A 17,800-nucleotide genomic window follows, 5' to 3' on the forward strand; every position below is an offset into this window, starting at 1 on the left:
CAAATATCAGAATGCAGAAAGGTCAGCAAAGCAACCTGGAGAGCTTGTTACTGAGCCTCACAAAACACAGCTTGTCACATCGTCTGTGCAATATTAATTTGTCATTGTCCTTTCATCTGGGTGACCTTAGACACAGGGCGCTCTCCCCTCAGGTTACCCCACTGATAACTGTAGAAAATGGAAGCAATGTTCTTGAAGATTCCTTCCAGGCACTCTCTGTGTTGTCAGTCCAATGCTGATGCGGGGATCCTTGGGGTTTGTTTTGCCCTTGAAATTATTAATCATGGAATGGCCACAAGTCCATCATCAGGTGAGTTTATAACTGTGACAGCTGTCCTGAGACATGGCGTTTCCTTCTCTTTTCTGAGCAATGGAAGTCTTATCCTATAAATAATTATCTGTGCCTGTAACTTTCAGAGTTTTCTTGTTTAATTTTATTATCAGGGTTACAGTTATTATCAGGGTTACAGTTGCATATGAAAGGTAGTGAGTGCATTTTTTGTCAAATATTATTACTCACCATGTTTTTCTCCCACTTTCCCTCCCCCTACAACCTCCCCAAGTTGTAATGTTCATTTCTAACACATTGTCTTGTGAGTGTCGCTGTTGCATTGGTTCACCTTTGCCCTTTGTCTCACTATTTTGTTGTTCAGAGTTTTCTCTATGTTTTTCATTTGTAGTCTTAAAATTTTAGATCTTACTTTGAGGGTTTTAAAAAAATCTATTTGGAGTTAATATTTGTACAAGGTGAGAGGTGGAGTCAAGTGTCAATTTTCTGTATATAGATAATCAGTTTCCTCAGCTCCATTTGTTGAAGGGGTTGACTTTTCTCCATTTTTGAGAGGGCTCCTTTGTCGAAAATTACTTTTGGAGTTTTATTTCCTAGGTCTTCTGTTCTGTTCCACTGGTCTTCAGGTCTATTTTTGAGCCAGCACCAAATTGTTTTTGTTGATTTGGCTTCCTATTATAACTTGAACTCTGAGACTGAACTACCTCTAGCATTACTCACAATTACTTGTGCTATTTGTGGTGTTCTATGCCTCTGTATGAATTTTTAATTGATTTTTTTATCTGCGAAGACATTGGGCCTTCAAGGCATTCAATCTGTAGCTGATTTTAGAAGTATGGCCTCTTTCATGATATTAATTCTGCCAATCTATGGTAACTGAGAGCTTCTTATTTCTCAAATTTCCTGTGTTTGAAGCCCTAACCACCAGCACCACACAATGTAACTCTGTTCTGAGATTATTTTATTTCCTTAAATTAATTGTACAAAAGGCTTCATTGTGATATGTTCATACAAGTGAGAATTTTACTTTAAGCAAATTCATCCTATTATATTTTTGGCTCTCCCTCCTCCCCTCCTCTCTACATGGTATTTGAAGGGTTTCATTATGCTATTTTCATGCATGTATGTAACATACTGCTGATCAGCCGGAGGGCTAACTCGCCCCAACCCCCCCTTCCCCAGAGCGCTCCTCAATAAAGGTTTCCCAGGCTGGGTCGCCCTTTGAGGCCACCTTGGGGGCATCTCCACTGAACCTAGATGTCACCTTAAAGGAGCAAGGATAGAAGCAGGCCTTGAGGGCAGATGTAAAATGGTGAGCTAAGCTGATCAAAGGAAAAGGTGAGACCACCAGGTGGCAACACCACACACAGTCTTATGGGGCAGCAGAGAGGGATTGCCCTCTTGGGCAAGCACTATACAATAGGACTCTGTTCTCTACAGAGTCATCTTTACTCAAGGGCGAAAGGCAAAGCAGCCTTTTGTCTTAAACGGAGATATAAGAGGGCTGTTGGGGGCGGGGTAGGAGGTGATGATAACAAAACATCACAAGTGGAATCTTTGAATAGAGTTTAGAAAGGCAATAGTAGTTTTGAGATTTTTATGGCCCTGAACTTTCTTTTGCTAGCCAGTGATGGGTGTTTTATAGGATACTTGGAGCAGATGGGCTCTAAATGATTTAAAATGTGCTTATTTGGGTCTTTTCCCAAAAGATCAAATTTTATAAACTTTTTGGTTTTGCTCTGGAACTCATCCTTCATTAGAGAAGTAAATAATAACTCAGGGACCATAACACAGACGCCATCCTTGACTCATTGTCACAACTCTTATTTCTCTGCTAGTTGGAAGAAGTAGGAGCAGCAATAATACAAATGTGTTTCTTGCCCTAAACTTATTCTCTATTCATCTCCAGGTGTTCTGCCAAGGTACTTGATGCAATATAATAAGGTGTGATGAGTCAGTCATTGCAGATGGAATGAATAGGAGTTCTGAAGTGAGACTTGGGTTTCAACTCCAGGAAATTTTCTTAATGTTTCTGTCAATGTCTTGCTCTATGAAATGACAGTAATAGCACCTTTGCTTTATAAAGCCTAAAATGTGGTTATATAAAGTACTCAGGCCAGCATCAGGACTCACTACATTTTCATTTCCTTTCCTGTTTGTCATTATTTTGCCTGTGTTCTATTTCCCTCTTAGTCTTCCTTGGTCTGTGAGAGTTTCTAATCTAAACATGCTAATATTGAAAGTTATTCTTCCTTTAACAATCCCTTCAAGCACACTGTCAAGAACCCAAGATAAAAGTGATAGTTGATACTTCCTTGACCCTCCCCAGTATTATCATAAGTTTCTTGAAACACAGAAATCAAGATTGCCTTGGGGATTTCTAGGAACAGACATTAAACCTAAATTCAGCTTCTTATATTTGTAATTTTATCATTAAAAATGAGACATGCTCACCAATTTTTACACGGTGAGGACAAGGTGGCTGTGCTCTAATGAATACAGGTTCTGGTTAGGGCTGGAGTTTGTTACCTTTTTCCTTAATACTAGAATATTCAGACAAGAAGGAAGTTTCTCATCATTCAGAATCTTATGAATAATAACGAAGCAAGAACCCATGTCCTCTCATCCTTAAGTATAACCAGAGTTGTTCTTTCCAACATACCCTTCCCTTCCTCCCCTCATTGAAACACATGGAACTCTTTAGTTCATCTTCCATCTCGAGATGTTTCTGCTAGTTGGATCTTCCCTGGTCCAAAAGTGATTTGGAAGCCGGACACAGTGGCTCAGGCCTGTAATCCTAGCTACTCAGGAGGCTGAGATCTGAGGATTGTGGTTCAAAGCCAGCCCAGGCACTAAAGACCATGAGACTCTTACCTCCAATAACCACTAGAAAATGGGAAGTGGGGCTGTGGCTCAAGGGGTAGGACAGTAGCCTTGAGCAGAAGAGCTCAAGAACAGTGCCCAGGCCCAGAGTTCATGCCCCATGCCCCACAAAAAAAAATGTGATTTGGGGGCCGGGAGTTTGGCCTAGTGGTAGAGTGCTTGCCTAGCATGCACAAAGACCTGGGTTCAATTCCTCAGTACCACATACATAGAAAAAAAGCCGGAAGTGGTGCTGAGGCCCAGGTGGTAGAGCTCTAGCCTTGAGAAAGTCCAAGGACAGTGCTCAGGCCCTGAGCTCAAGCCCAAGGCAGGCAAAAAAAAAAAAAAAAAGTGATTTGGACTACCTTCATTCATGGAAATGACACTGTGTATCCCTCTGAAATAAAACCAATGCCAAAGTGTGGGGCACATCACATCCGGGAATGCTGTAAAAGGAGGCCTAACTCATGGCCCAGTGCTCATTCCCTGGTCTTGGGACCGCACCTGGCCGAGATGATGCCTGCTGCCTGGTTAGAAGATGAGGATCAAACCCTTCCGCCCTCTCAGACAGCACAAGCATCCTACTTCCTCAATGAGAGTACCTCCCCTGCCCTGCCCACCTTTGTGCTGATAGGTTCCTGCACCCTATATTAGCTGAATGTACAGCCTCAATAAATGAGCTCCTGCCTTCCTCTGCTTTCTAGGCTCGTCCTGGTCGGGGCGTGTTCTCTCTATCCCTCCTGCGGGTAGAAAGGGACCAAGGACTAAAAACCCCGACATTCTGGCACTGGAACGTGGGGCATGAAAAGAGTGCTCAATAGTAGCGAAACCTTCGTGGAGTCGAGCCAAGCAAGTTACGAGGTAAGGGTCTCCCCAAAAAGATGGGGCAAACTCACACCAAGCATGAGGACCTGGCTCTCAAAGCATTGAGATTTATGCTTAAAAGCTGAGGTTTGGAGATCTAGGCTCCCCAGGCTGAGAAGGTCTGGAAGGCCTTAACAAGAGCCGCTCCCTGGTTCAATTGGGCCACCTGGGACCGCATAGAGCACCTGGTGAGGAGGGAGATTAACTTGGGAGAGGACCCTCCCCTCGGGGTCTACCTGACATTGTCTGCCCTCAAGGCCTGCTTCTATCCTGACTCAGTTAAGGAGACATCTAGGGACAGCGGAGATGCCCCCAAGGCAGCCTCAAAGGGCACCCAGCCGGGGAAACCTTTATTGAGGAGTGCTCAGGGTCATGGAGTTAGCCCTCCTGCTGATCAGGAGGAGAAGGGTTTAGAGCCTCACCCTGAGGAGGGATTGTTGGCCCGTTTTGATCCTGGGGCCAGTCCCCTGAGCCCTACACCAAGTGCTCCTGCCCTGGAACTCGCAGCAGACAATTGGGGTACGGAGCGACCTCTGCCATATTACCATCCCTCTTCCCACGGAAACTCTTCCCCACCTGTGTTAAACAGGAAGAGCAGGTTAAGCCGCCATTCTATAAAATCAGTGGTGACTCCCTCCCCGCCACACATGGCTTTCTTGGTAAATGCTAACCCTGGGGGCAATAGACCGGCCCTGTGGTTTCCCTGGAAGGCCCAAGATTTAGAAGAGCTTAAGAAAGCGGTCTCCGAGGATGGGCCTAATTCGCCCTGGGCTGAAACCATCCTGCAAGGCCTGGCTCACCAGCAGTGCACCACCCAAGACTGGAAGAATTTAACTAAGGCTGAGCTTCCTGACCCCTGTACCTCAAATGGCGTGCCTTTTTAAATGAGGAGCGCCATGCCCAGGCCGAGAGGAACCAGGCTGTTAATCCCCGTCCCTGTGACTTATGGGATGCTATCAGGATCCAGTGATCACTTTTCCACAGGCCTCCAGCAGGCTGCTATCCCCACCCCCTACCAAGAACGGGTGCGGGCTTTGGGACTGGCTGCATGGAAAAAATTGGAAGAAGACCACTCAGAGCCTCCAATAGCAGGAATTACTCAGAAGGCTACCGAGGATCTTGCCACCTTTATAGAAAGAGTAGAGCAGAGCCTCCAAAGAAAGTTCCCCTTAGGACCCCTCTGAGAACTGTTCATGCTGGTCTGGGAGGAAATGACTGCAGACCTCAAACTGGCCTGTGCAGGAATGAAGGAAAGATCTATGGGGAGGTGGATAGTTGCCACTAACGACGTAGGCACTCAAGCCCACCTGTCACAGATGCTGGTTGCGGCCCTGCAAGCGCAAATGGCTTCACTTGTGGAGGCACTTACTCCCTTCCTTACTTCTTTCAATGGAGCTGGAAGAGGAGTCTGTTATGGGTGTGGCCAGGAAGGCCACTTCAAAAGAGATTGCCCTAGAGGTTGGATAAGACCTGATCCCCCCCACAGGGACATCTTTCAAGCCAGACCAAAGGCCAAACTCCACCTAAAACACCCTGTCCGCGATGCAGGAAGGGATTCCATTGGCAAAGAAATTATAAATCTAAATTTGATATCGAGGGAAAGCCTTTAAACTAAGGACGGGGCACCCTCCAGCCCTGTTACCCAAAGGAGGCATCTCATCTAGGGATCCGCCTAGGGCTCACTGGACCATCTCAGTAATCCCAGGGATTAGGCCAAAATTAGATATCTTCATGGGGGGGGGGGGAGGTTCCGCTGCCTGATTGACACTGGAGTAGATTGGACAGTATTGAAAAAGAAGGAAGTTCCCTCCCCACAATGGAAATTGATTCCCAGACCCCAGTTGTTAGGGGTGGGGGGGTGACACCAAATGTGAAGAGGCCAAGGACTGGCTCCCTTGGAAGGATGTGGATGGTGGCCTTGGGGAGGTGCGCCCCCTAGTGGCGTCTGGCCTAACAGCCAACCTACTGGGACAGGATATTTTGGGAGAGGCAGAGGCATTCTTCACCACAGACCATGAAAGGATATATAATGACACCCTAGAGAAAGACGATTGACAGCAATTCGGCCTATCAGGCTATCTTATTAACTATAGGGGGAACCTGCCTTTGGAGGTTGCAAGGCGGAACACTCCTGCACCCCATGTAAGGCCTCACCTCCAATCCCAAAAGCCACTGTTCCTACCGTCGCCCCCATCCAGGGGCTTCTGGGCCCTCCAGTTTGGGTGAAACAGTGGCTGCTTCCTTTTATATAAATTACAAAAATTAAGAGAGATAATATCAGAACAGCTGACTCTAGGGCATATCAGGCCCTCTCTAAGCCCTTGGAATAGTTCTGTGTTTGTCAAACAAAAGTACTTGGGGAAATGGAGAATGCTACAGGAACTAAGCAAGATAAATGAGCGGATGGTTCATGTTGGTCCCCCTTGGGAGGGTTGCCTTGGATTCCCTCCATCCCTCGAGACTTGACCCTCATTGTGATTGATATCAAAGATTGCTTCTTTTCTATTCCTCTAGATTCCTGGGATTGCAAAAAATTTGCCTTCTCCATTCCCTCAATCAATTTCCAGGGGCCAGATGAAAGATATGAGTGGGTGGTGCCTGCCCCAAGGCATGGCCAATAGCCCAGCCTTTTGTTAACAGTATGTTTCACAACCCCTTCAGAAGAGATCAGACATAACTATATATGTATACATGTATATATATGTATATATGTATACATGTATATGATATTATTTGGGCAACCAACAACAAGACATTAATCTCTGCCTATGAGGAACTCCAGATTCTTTTACAGAAAGGAGGATTGCATATATCCAATGACAAGGTCCAGACCTTGCCCCCCTTTAAGATTCTGGGGGCTGAACTTAGACTGGATTCTGCCTGTCCTCTCAAACCCCAATTACTCTTCCAATCATCCTACACCTTGGTAGAATTACAGAAATTGTTAGGCTGAGACCTTGGCTTCACCTGCCTACGGAAGAACTCCTTCCGCTTTTTGATTCTTTAAAGGATAAGACCCCTACGGATGTTATTACCATGACCCCATCACATCAGTCGATATTTAATAAGATTTGGACAGCCTTCAATGCAGCACAATTGGCTCATTATAATCCCCAATGCTCCCTCTGTCTCTGAATTCTCCCCAGCTGTAACCTACTTTCTGCAGCAATTACTCAGCTAGGTGAGCCCCTTCAATGGATGCATGTGTCGGTAGGAGGGGCTCCTAGAGTTTATTCACAACTTGACCAGTTGGCTGACCTAGTAATTAAGGGTAGAGATATTTCCCTGAGGCATTACAGTCAAGATCGGGATGTGCTGGTAATCCCCTACCGGTTGTCAGACTTCGAGTGGGTCAGAAGAAATCATGGTCGGGTTGCCACTGCCTTGGAAGGTTTCATGGAAAAGGTGGATTGCCATTACGGTACTTCAAGATGGGTGTCATAATTCTCATGGTTACAATGGACAACCCCCATACTATTTTCCACTAGGCCCCTATCTGGAGCAACAAATGTATTCACAGATGGGGGAAAGGCGGGAACTGCCGTAGTGATACGCCCCACCTCCCTCCCTACCAAAGAAAGTAAAGGCACCCGTTATTTTGAGCCAGTCACAGGATCTGCACAGTTTAAGAACTGTATACAGTTGCCTTGGCCTTAACCCATGTTTATGGATCAATGAACTTGTTTTCTGATAGCCTATATGTAGTAAATTTGCTACCAACCTTAGTGTCAGCCTATATAAAACTGGACAAAAACCCAATTACTTCCCTAATGATTCAAGTCAGATCCCTGTTAAACAAACGAGCTAAACCTATGTTTTACAGCATCTCAGGGACACCAGGATTTGCCTGGGAGGCTGACACGAGGAAACCAAATGGCTGATCAATTGGCATCCAATGGGATTATTACAGCTACTGCTCAGCCTCACCAGGACCTTCAATTAGCTCACGGGTTACATGAACTGACTCACTTAAATCAGAGACGGTTGCATCAGAGATTCTCCCTGGTCCCTATAAAAGACTTAAAAAAATTGTGAGAACATGTAAATCGTGCATGTCGTTTTTTCAAGTCCCACCTCTACAATCCCCTGGGGTCAATCCCCGGGGCCTCAAACCTAACGTTATGTAGCATACTGATGTAACCCACTACGCACCCTTTGGAAAATTAAAATACATATTTATGTCTATAGATACTCATTCACAGGCTTGTTGGGCTACTGCACATTCTGGCGAAAGAGCCCAACAGGCTGAAAGCGATTTTTTACAATGTTTTGCTATCTTGGGTTTACCCCTACAGATTAAAATGGACAATGAGCCTTGTTCTATGAGCAAATCATTACAAATTGTTTTTCAAACTTGGAATATTAAACATACCACTGGAATACCATATAATCCCATAGGACAAGCTATAATTGAGAGACACAATAAGACCTTAAAAAAATCAACTAATAAAACAAAAAGGGGGAGTCAACCCCCATGATCAATTGAGGACAGCCATGCTTACACTAAACATTTTCAATTTTTCCAAGGATCAGCCTCTGACTGCCTTTCAGAGACATTGGTCTAATCAGACATCTTATTTAAAGGTTGAAGTCCATTGGAGAGATCCTCTTACTGGGTCATGGAGAGGCCGTGATCCCCTCATTAGTGTGGGGAGAGGATTTGGATGTGTCTTCCTGGTAGGAGAACCAAACCCAACTTGGGTACCAGCTAGAGATTTAAAATATTGTCAGCAAACTAAAAAAATAATTGCCCACGAGCACCCCTCTTGAAGTATGATTTTCCTTCTCTCTCTCGTTCACAGGAATGAGGAGACCATACTGGACGCTCTGCCTACTTGTGGTTGGATTCCTCATAGTCACTTGCCTTCTCCTCATCCTGGGCATCATTACCCATGCCGCCCACAAAGACATTCAATGATTACCTTCGGCCCTTCGTGGACCCTTGGTCCTCTTGTATTCACATTACCTTGTGTGATAAGCTCCTTCAGTTTCTCAGAGTTCAGGATCAGGTTAAAAGCTGTTCAGCTAATGGTGGTCTGACAACAATATGCTGTGCTAAGAGATGGCAGATTGGGAACTCTATGAGGTTGGCCCCAGCCCTTACCAGGATGTACAAGTGTAGACCAGAGGATAGAAGGGTTTCCTTTCCTGACGTTGGCCATCTCCCCTACTTAAAATCTCCATTTGGGTCTGCCAACCCTACAAGTGAATTGCCTGAAGAGCTAGAGAGGTAGTCAATGACAGGTAAGATCCCCAGAGGGGGACAACCTAAGACAGGCACACTCTCGAGTAAGGCAAGCACCTGCTAATGAAACAAAAAGGGGGAGATGTGGGGCACATCACATCAGGGAAATGGAAACCTATGCTGTGAAAGGAGGCCTAACTCGTGGCCCAGTGCTCATTCCCTGGTCTTGGGACCTCACCTGGCTAAGATGGTGCCTGCTGCCTGATTAGAAAGTGTGGCAGTGGTTTGTAAGGCCACCTATGGGATCGAACCCTTCCGCCCTCTCAGACAGCACATGCATCCTACTTCCTCAATGAGAGTACCTCCCCTGCCCTGCCCACCTTTGTGCTGATAGGCTCCTGCACCCTATATTAGCTGAATGGACTTCCTCAATAAAACGAGCTCCTGCCTTGATGGGTCTCCCTGACTCGTCTGGTTGTCCTCTGGCGAGGGAGGGCTGGGTGCGGGTGGTCAGTCGGCCCTCTCCTTTCTCGGCTCATCCTGGTCAGGGCGTGTTCGATCTATCCCTCCTGCGGGTCGGGAGGGACCGAGGACTAAAAACCCTGACACCAAAGGAAGCTGTAATGAAAATACAGAAATCCACCTGGAAAGCTGATTTTCTTATCTTCTTTTTGAAGCCATTCCATTTATGAAATATGTCCTCTTCCTCATTCAATAATTCAAAAACGCTTTAAGTACCTGCTTGACATTAGTTACTTTTCTAGGGACTAGATGTAGTAAAGATAATGAAAGTGATCTTGATCTCATGGGTTTTAGCTTCTAGTAATAAGATGCAGCCAGTGAATAAGTCAACATGAAAATAAACAAAGTCATTTCAAATAGGGACAAATGCCTTGAATGTTGCCAAGTGTGGTAGGGAAACAAGGATTTAGAAAACCACAGGTCAATGGCCATCTAATCTTTGGTAAGGAAGCTGATATCAGATGATGGAAGAAAGAGCCTATTCAACAACAGCCTGGTCTGGCAGAATTGGCTGTACACAAGTAGAACTGAAGTTAGATCCTTACATATCAACCTATATCAAAATCAACTCCAAATGGATCAAAGATCTCAACATATGCTCAGAAAATATTACAGGAAGGGATAGGAGATACACTAGGGTTCCTTGGTACAGATCAAAATTTCCTAAATAAAGATCCAGAAATACAACAAATCAAAGAAAGTTTGGACAAATGGGAGTGCACTAAACTGCAGAGCTTCTGCAAGGCAAAGGACATAGCTAACAAGCTAAATAGAAAGTCCACAGAGTGGAAGAAGATCTTTACTAGCCATACAACAGACCTCATATTAAAAATATACCTAGAGCTCAAAAAATTAAATCCCCCAAAAACAAATCATCAAACAACCACCCCATTGATAAGTGGACTAAAGAATTCAAAAGAGAGTTCTCTGAAGAGGAAATGTTCAACACCTCTGACTATAAAAGAAATGCAAATCAAAACCACATTAAGATTTATCTCACCGCACTTAGAATGGCTATTATCAAGAAAACAAATAATAACAGACGCTGGTAGGGATGTGGCCAAAAGGAAACACTACTACACTGTCCTAGGGAGTGTAAACTGGTTCATTCAGTCTGGAAAACAATATGGCTATTCCCCAAGACTAAACATAGAGCTCTCCTGTAATCCAGCAATCCCACTCCCGGGTATATACCCAAGTAATCACAAACAAGGACACATTAAAGCTACCAGCACAATGTATATTCATTATAGCATTATTTAGCATAGCTAAGATATGGAACCAACCCAGATGCCCCTCAGTAGATGAATGAATCAAGAAGGTATGGTTTACAAACAATAGAATCCTGGGCTTCCATCAGAAAGAATGGCATCTCTCTATTTGTAAAGAAATGGAAAAACTTGGGGGGAGGACATTTTAAGTGAAGTAAACAAGATCCAAAGAAATGTAGACTCCATGGTTTCCCTCATTTGTAATAACTAGTCTCTGTCTAGAATAGTGCTAGCACAGGACCACAGAAGCTCCACAGCTATGTGCATATGACCATATAAGATGATGCTAAGTCAAATGAACTCCAGGATATAGACTCGAGAGGTTTTTCTTAGTTGTTTTTATTGTACTGTGTGAAGTTATTTCTTCTTTCTTTTTCTTTCATTTTCACCCCTTTTGTTTATCACCTGCCATCCCTGTGTTTGATTCTGACACCCTGTGTTGTGTATATACCTCTATCTGACCTGGGAAAGGGAAAGGGAATCACAAAATGGTGAGACAAAGGGCAAAGGGTGAACCAATGAAACAGTGATACTCACAAGGCACTATGTTGGAAATGAGTTTTACACCTGGGGAGAGGAAGTAATGGGGGAAAGGAAAGTGGGAGAAAAATGAGGGAGGGGTAACAATGTTTGACAAGACATGTACTCATTACCTTACTATGTAACTGCAACCCCTCTGTACATCACCATTACAACAAAATAGAATATTACTTTGTGGGTCATGGGGCTTGAACTCGGTCTGGCTGCTGTCCCTGAGCTCTTCAGCTCAAGGCTACCACCCTATCCTTGAGCCAAGCCCCACATCCCATTTTCTAGAGATTAATTGGAGATAAGAGTCTCAGGTCCTTTTGTGCCTGGGCTGGCTTTGAACCTTGATCCTCAGATCTCAGTCTCCTGAGTAGCTAGAATTACAGGCGTGAGCCACCACGCCTGGCTAAAATAAAATAATTTTGCAAAGAAAAACCATAGGTTCCTTCTCTTTTCCCAAAGTCAAGGCCAGGTATTAGCTGTAGATCTGAAGATTAGGAGATAAGAAGAGCATCAGCACCCCTCTTCTGACACTATTGGGAGCAATGCTTTGCTCATAGGGAAGAGGCAATACTAGAGAATTCCTCCAGGCCCTGGTGATTCAGGAGTAAAACAAATGCTAACTTATGGTATCTACCTTGATGGCCAAAGACATCTCTGCCAAGATTAGGTTTCCCAATTTATGTTGCCCCCCCCTCAAAAATACAGAAATGCAAATAGAAGTCGGGATGGGATATGTACTATTGAGAAGTAATTGAAGTTTGGATCTTGACTTTGAGAGAGGTTCTTGTGCTGTTTTGAAATCTTAATTTTAGTCCCCCTGATTATCAGTTTCATAAAAGCAGAAATTCATTCCTACATTTGTTCACTGCATTGAAATAAAACGTGAACACAGAGTAAAAACACAAAAAGATGGAAAGTAATCCTAAAAGCAACAATTGCCTATGAAACTTCAGCCTATGTCACAGCGTGTGCAAATGAACCTTCATTATGCCAGCTCCTTCCATAGCCTTAGAGAAAGAGACAGCTTTAGAGTCCCACAAATCTCTAAACACATATATGCATGTTTACACCCACCCCTTCCCACACTCCGGCCTAGAAAATCAATGGCTTATGTGCATTTGACCTGAGTGGGCCCAAGTGTGGATGGCTACTGATAATTCCACATACAAATGGAGTTTCTTTGATACTGAAGCTAAAACACTACGACTGAGGCAAGGCCAAGGGTAAAGGACTGGAAGAGGGCAAAGCCCAAACACTGGGATCTCCCGACCAATTTAAGACCTCCTTTCTCTTTTCCTCAGTCTCTCGTCTTGGAACTGTACAAATATTTTGAATTCTACTAAAATAGTATAGCCAGCAGTTAAAAAGTCTACATGTAACATTGCTCAGAAAAACTATTATCAAGTATATATGTACAGATCCAATGAAACTAAATGTATGCAGATATATTGACATCTGTGCTTGTTTGAAGAAGAAAAACAAGGCAGAAACATCATCAATGAAAACAAAAAAATCAAGGACTGATATTTGACATGTGCTGATATTTCACTGTTTATTCAACACGTTATTTAACTCTTCATTTAACATGACCGATATTTAACATGAACAAGTGGCCAGAACCAGGACACAACCTTAATAAAAACAGAAGCTTGCTTTTAAAAAGAAAGAGAAAAACAATGGTAAGGACAATGAAATCTTATATTTGTATGATAGAAACACTTAAAGTATGTTTCTTATCTTTTTTTATTGTCAGGATAATGTATAGAGGGGTTACAGGGTTACAGTTACATTTGTCAGGTAGTAGGTGCGTTACTTCTCACACATTGATATGCTTTCTCATGTTTTTGTTCCCATTTCCCTGCCCCCATCTCTTCCCAGTCATTTTGTTTCCCCCCTTCTCTTTGCTATTTCAAATAAACAAATAAATGTATATACAATATACCAGGTAACAAGATCAGATACAGTAACAAGATAGATTGACCATAAGGGGAAAAAAAAGAAAAGAAATAACACAGTACATTAAAAATAACAATCACACAAGATAAACATCTTGTTTCCATATCATAGAGATCCTTTCATTTTGTCTCATCCTATATGACCTTATGTACCTAGGTTTTGAGCTATTATAATCCTCTGCTAGGAGAGTCTTAGATGTGTACTAATTATTACAAATGAGGGAAACCATTGAGCCTATGTGCTGTTGTGTCTGGTTTACTTCACTTAATATGATTTTTTCTGAGTCTTTCCATTTCCTTAGGAATAAGGCGATGTCATTCTTTCATTAAAGTATATTTGTTTTTATGTGCATATTTTGTCCTTCAGAATCAAGAAGGGCTCTTCTAAAATGTAGCCTTAAAAAGTGTGTTATTATTTTAGAGCTACATTTCTAAGATTCAAGTGTTATTACATATATTTACAAGTTCTCAGTTGTAAACTCTGGTGCTACTCAAAGATATTTGTTTTTGTTGTTGCTTTTTATCTTACTTTATTATCAAGGTGGCATATAGAAGGGTTACAGTTACATTCGTAAGGTAGCAGTACATTACTTATATAGTACTGTTACCCCTTCCCCTGTTTTTCTCCTACTTTCCCTCCCCCCATACCTCCCAAGTTGTAGAGTTCATTTCCAACATATTATCTTGTGGATATCATTGTTACACTGGTTCATCTTTTGTCCTTCGTCTCATCATCTTGTTTTTCCCCCTTCCCTTCCCTGATTCAAGTAAACAAATAAATGTATATACAATACACCAGGTACCAAAGTCAGAAACAGCAACAACAGAGAAAAAACCATAAGGAGATACAAAGAAAAAGAGAAAAAAAGAGTAAAGAATAACTTCACATAGTACATTTAAAACAATATTTGTTTTGAAGCGTGACTTTTTAAAAAAAGAGATCCAACCCATGTTTGAACCACTTTAAAGGATGGCAGTCTCATGAGTGTGGGAGACCACTGCCTCCTGCCGGGCATTGGCAGTAGCTACTGACATGAAGATTATGCCTGTGTGCTTTCTCAGGCCAGGGCTAAAGCTAGTTGACAGTTCACTGACAATAGTCAGTGCCCTTGTGAATGTGAGAATCCACACACAAGAAACACAAATAAAAATTTTTTTGTAGGTCATGGGGCTTGAACTCTGAGCCAGGGAGCTATCTCTGAGCTCTTCAGCTCAAGACTAGTGCTCTACCACTTCAGCCACAGCGCCACTCTCAGTTTTCCAGTGGTTAATTGTAGATAAGAGTCTCATGAACTTTAATGCCCTGGCCGGCTTTGAACTCAGCTCTCAGCCTCCTGAGTAGCTAGGATTACAGGCATGAGCCACCATGCCTGGCTTAAAATGCAGGTATTCTTTTAGGTACTCAATGCCTACTTTGTTCTATTTTCTAACAATTCTGTCACTTGGCAATGTCTGAACTATCTTTTGGATTCTATTTGCTTTCCAGAGACAAATCACCCCATGGTTTCTTTTAGTCTTGGCAGATTGCAATGCCTTTGATATCAGAGAGACTGTTCAGTGTCTTCTGCTTCAAAAGCATTCCTAGCATGCATTGTGCAAATACAGAATGTTACCTGGGAGGCAGGAGGTGGTCATAGAATGGTGAATGTGGAAGCATCAACCTTGCAAGTTTAGTCTTTCTTCACTCACTTTTTGCTCAAGTGAATCCTTCTCGTGCCTCATATATATATATATAAATATATATATATATATTTATATATATATATATTTATATATATACCACTGTTATTATTGCCTATAAATGTCTTAGGATCTTACTTTGTACAGCAATGACTTATTAAGGTATGGTATATTTCGTACAAAAATAGTCTGCTCCTTCAGAAAGTCTGAAGAGTAAAATTGCATATCTTCCTCTATAAATAGACGCTACGTGACATTTGAATATTTGTTAAGCTGCTAGTATCTGCCACTCTGCCTATGTGTTTTCCCTTATCTTGGTAGAGGAAGTGAGTCAGGAAAAAAGACACCAACGCTGCTCTCACAAAGCCTGTGTTCCAAGGCTGTAGGACAGGGGAAAAATGATTTTAAAAAATGCACACATACAAGTAAATAGAATGCAATGTCATGTAGTGGTCTTTACAATACTAATGATGACACAGGAGGGAGAGAGTATATCTCAAGGAGTGGCTCTGATGCCTTTCATTACTTATAGATATGATTAATAGTTAAGCATTTTCTTAAGAACTAAACCTTCCATTGAAAAAAGAATGCTGAAAATAAGAATGGTGCTGAGGAGTCGGGGTTGATTCAGCAGGCAACAATGATAGCTAATTCCCAAGTGCTAAAAAGGAAGCAGTTATGTCATAGTTAAACCATAATAAAGAGGGAACCCTATGGGTAGAGAATTAGTGATTGGGAGACAGAGTAAGAGCTGGGGGAGTGGGAGAGGCCATGCACAAAAAGCCTCCAGGCTGTGGGGAGTCTGGGTAACATTCCAGTTGTATTGGGAAGCCGTGGTAAAATTCTGCAGAGAGGATTTATGCCACGTGATGGTCATTTTTCTAGATGATTTTAGCTCTGTGTGTTTCCAAAAAAAAAAAAGGAGGCCAAAGTCGAGTCCAGGACTGAGTCACAATGGTTGACTTAGCATGACAGATGCAGAATTAGCCAGAAGTGCCAACAGTGCGCTGATAGGTTCTGTATACAAAACTAGCACTCTGCCATGAAAATTTGATGTGGCCCAGTTGTTTTTAAATATATATCACTGTGAACTAAACCAACTCTAGAAAATATTCATCTCAGCAGCCATGAAAATCTCCTTCCTGCTGTATTGTGATTGCATTTATTTCAGAGGAAGGGTTTAATGTTCCCAAAGCAGATTACAGAGGGTCTGCCACTCAAAAAAAAAAAACAGCTTCTTCATATTGAAAAGGCATGTTCTGTGTTTGAGTCTCTGAGTCTCTGGCTCTGTCAGGAGGCTCTTTGCTGTGTGGTATGTGTCTCAGGTGACTTAGAACTACTGGTCTCAGTTGCCCACGGGACTCTGAATGAGCACTCTGCGGGCACTAAGAATAGCTTTCCTTCTCCTCCTCTTCACTGTCATTATAAACACTCTAACACTTAAATTCTGTGTACAATTTCACACCTGGAATCTGTCTTCCTGTATACCATCTGCTCTTTCGTACTATATTCTGATGATCTGTCTACCTCTTTTGGGGTCATTATATCTTGAGATATAATCAGCTCACCCACTCTAAGTTCACTATTGTCTGAAAGGAAGTCTAGGAATTATGCTTTTGGAGGTATGGGTGGAGGTGGTAGCAACTTCTCTTCGAACATTTGTCACCTAATAGCTTCCACTAAAAGTAAATTGTGCCGTGAACACAACCATGAACCATAATGCCCCTTAATGGCCTTAGTCATTAAAGAATTTTTAATACCTGCTAAACTTTAAATCACCCCCAGCCCAGCATTTTTTAATCAACTGGAAACAAGTTTTGACAAGAAAACAGAACCTTGATACCAAACTAAGGGATGGTATCTAGGCCACCAAGCTGGTGTGCCGGCTAATATATGCTCAAAATTAGACTGCTATTTCTGTCTCCAAGTCACTAAGCCATCCTTGATTTTGCTACAATTTTTTTATTATGATGAAAGTACGGAGTTAAATAAGTCCAATTTTTAGTAGAAATTATTTGTTCAATGAAGCTGATGATAGTTTAACCTAATTGCTAATTGCTATTCATTCAAGCAGGATGACTTCTTCAGAAAGGAACTGGGGAACACACATCAGTTTAGGCCCCTGAACATGTCAGGAGCATCCTAAATATTAGCTTCATTCTCCCAACCACCATGGAAGGAGTTATTATGGCTCCCAATTTCATGAGAGGGAAACTAGGCAAAGTCACAGATTTAGTACAGCCACAGCCACCTAACTCTTTCTGGCTCCTCTTCTCGTGTATTTTTTGCCTTCTGTTCAGTAGGACAGATTTCATTTTTCAGTGTATGGAAATATAAGTTGACTTTTTTGAGACAATATGGACACTTGTATGCAAGAAGCGAGTACCAAAAGTATGTCTTATTTAAGCCATTATTCTACCCATAAATTGTAAAAAGGGGTGACACTGATCAAGAGCATTTTATTCATAAACTGCTCTGTTAAATGGAAACTCCTTTGAACAACTACTTAAAGATAATTTTTTTAAATCCAAGCTTAATCTGGTTTGCTGTGTAACAAATGTGACAATTTGTGCCTAATTCCTCTAGATTGCATGTCTGGCTACATAGTTTCCTTTTCTCTTGAACACTTGTAGATAATAAC

Source organism: Megascapheus bottae, chromosome 2 (assembly GCF_031878675.1).
Source record: "Megascapheus bottae isolate mThoBot1 chromosome 2, mThoBot2.hap1, whole genome shotgun sequence".
NCBI lineage: Eukaryota > Metazoa > Chordata > Mammalia > Rodentia > Geomyidae > Megascapheus > Megascapheus bottae.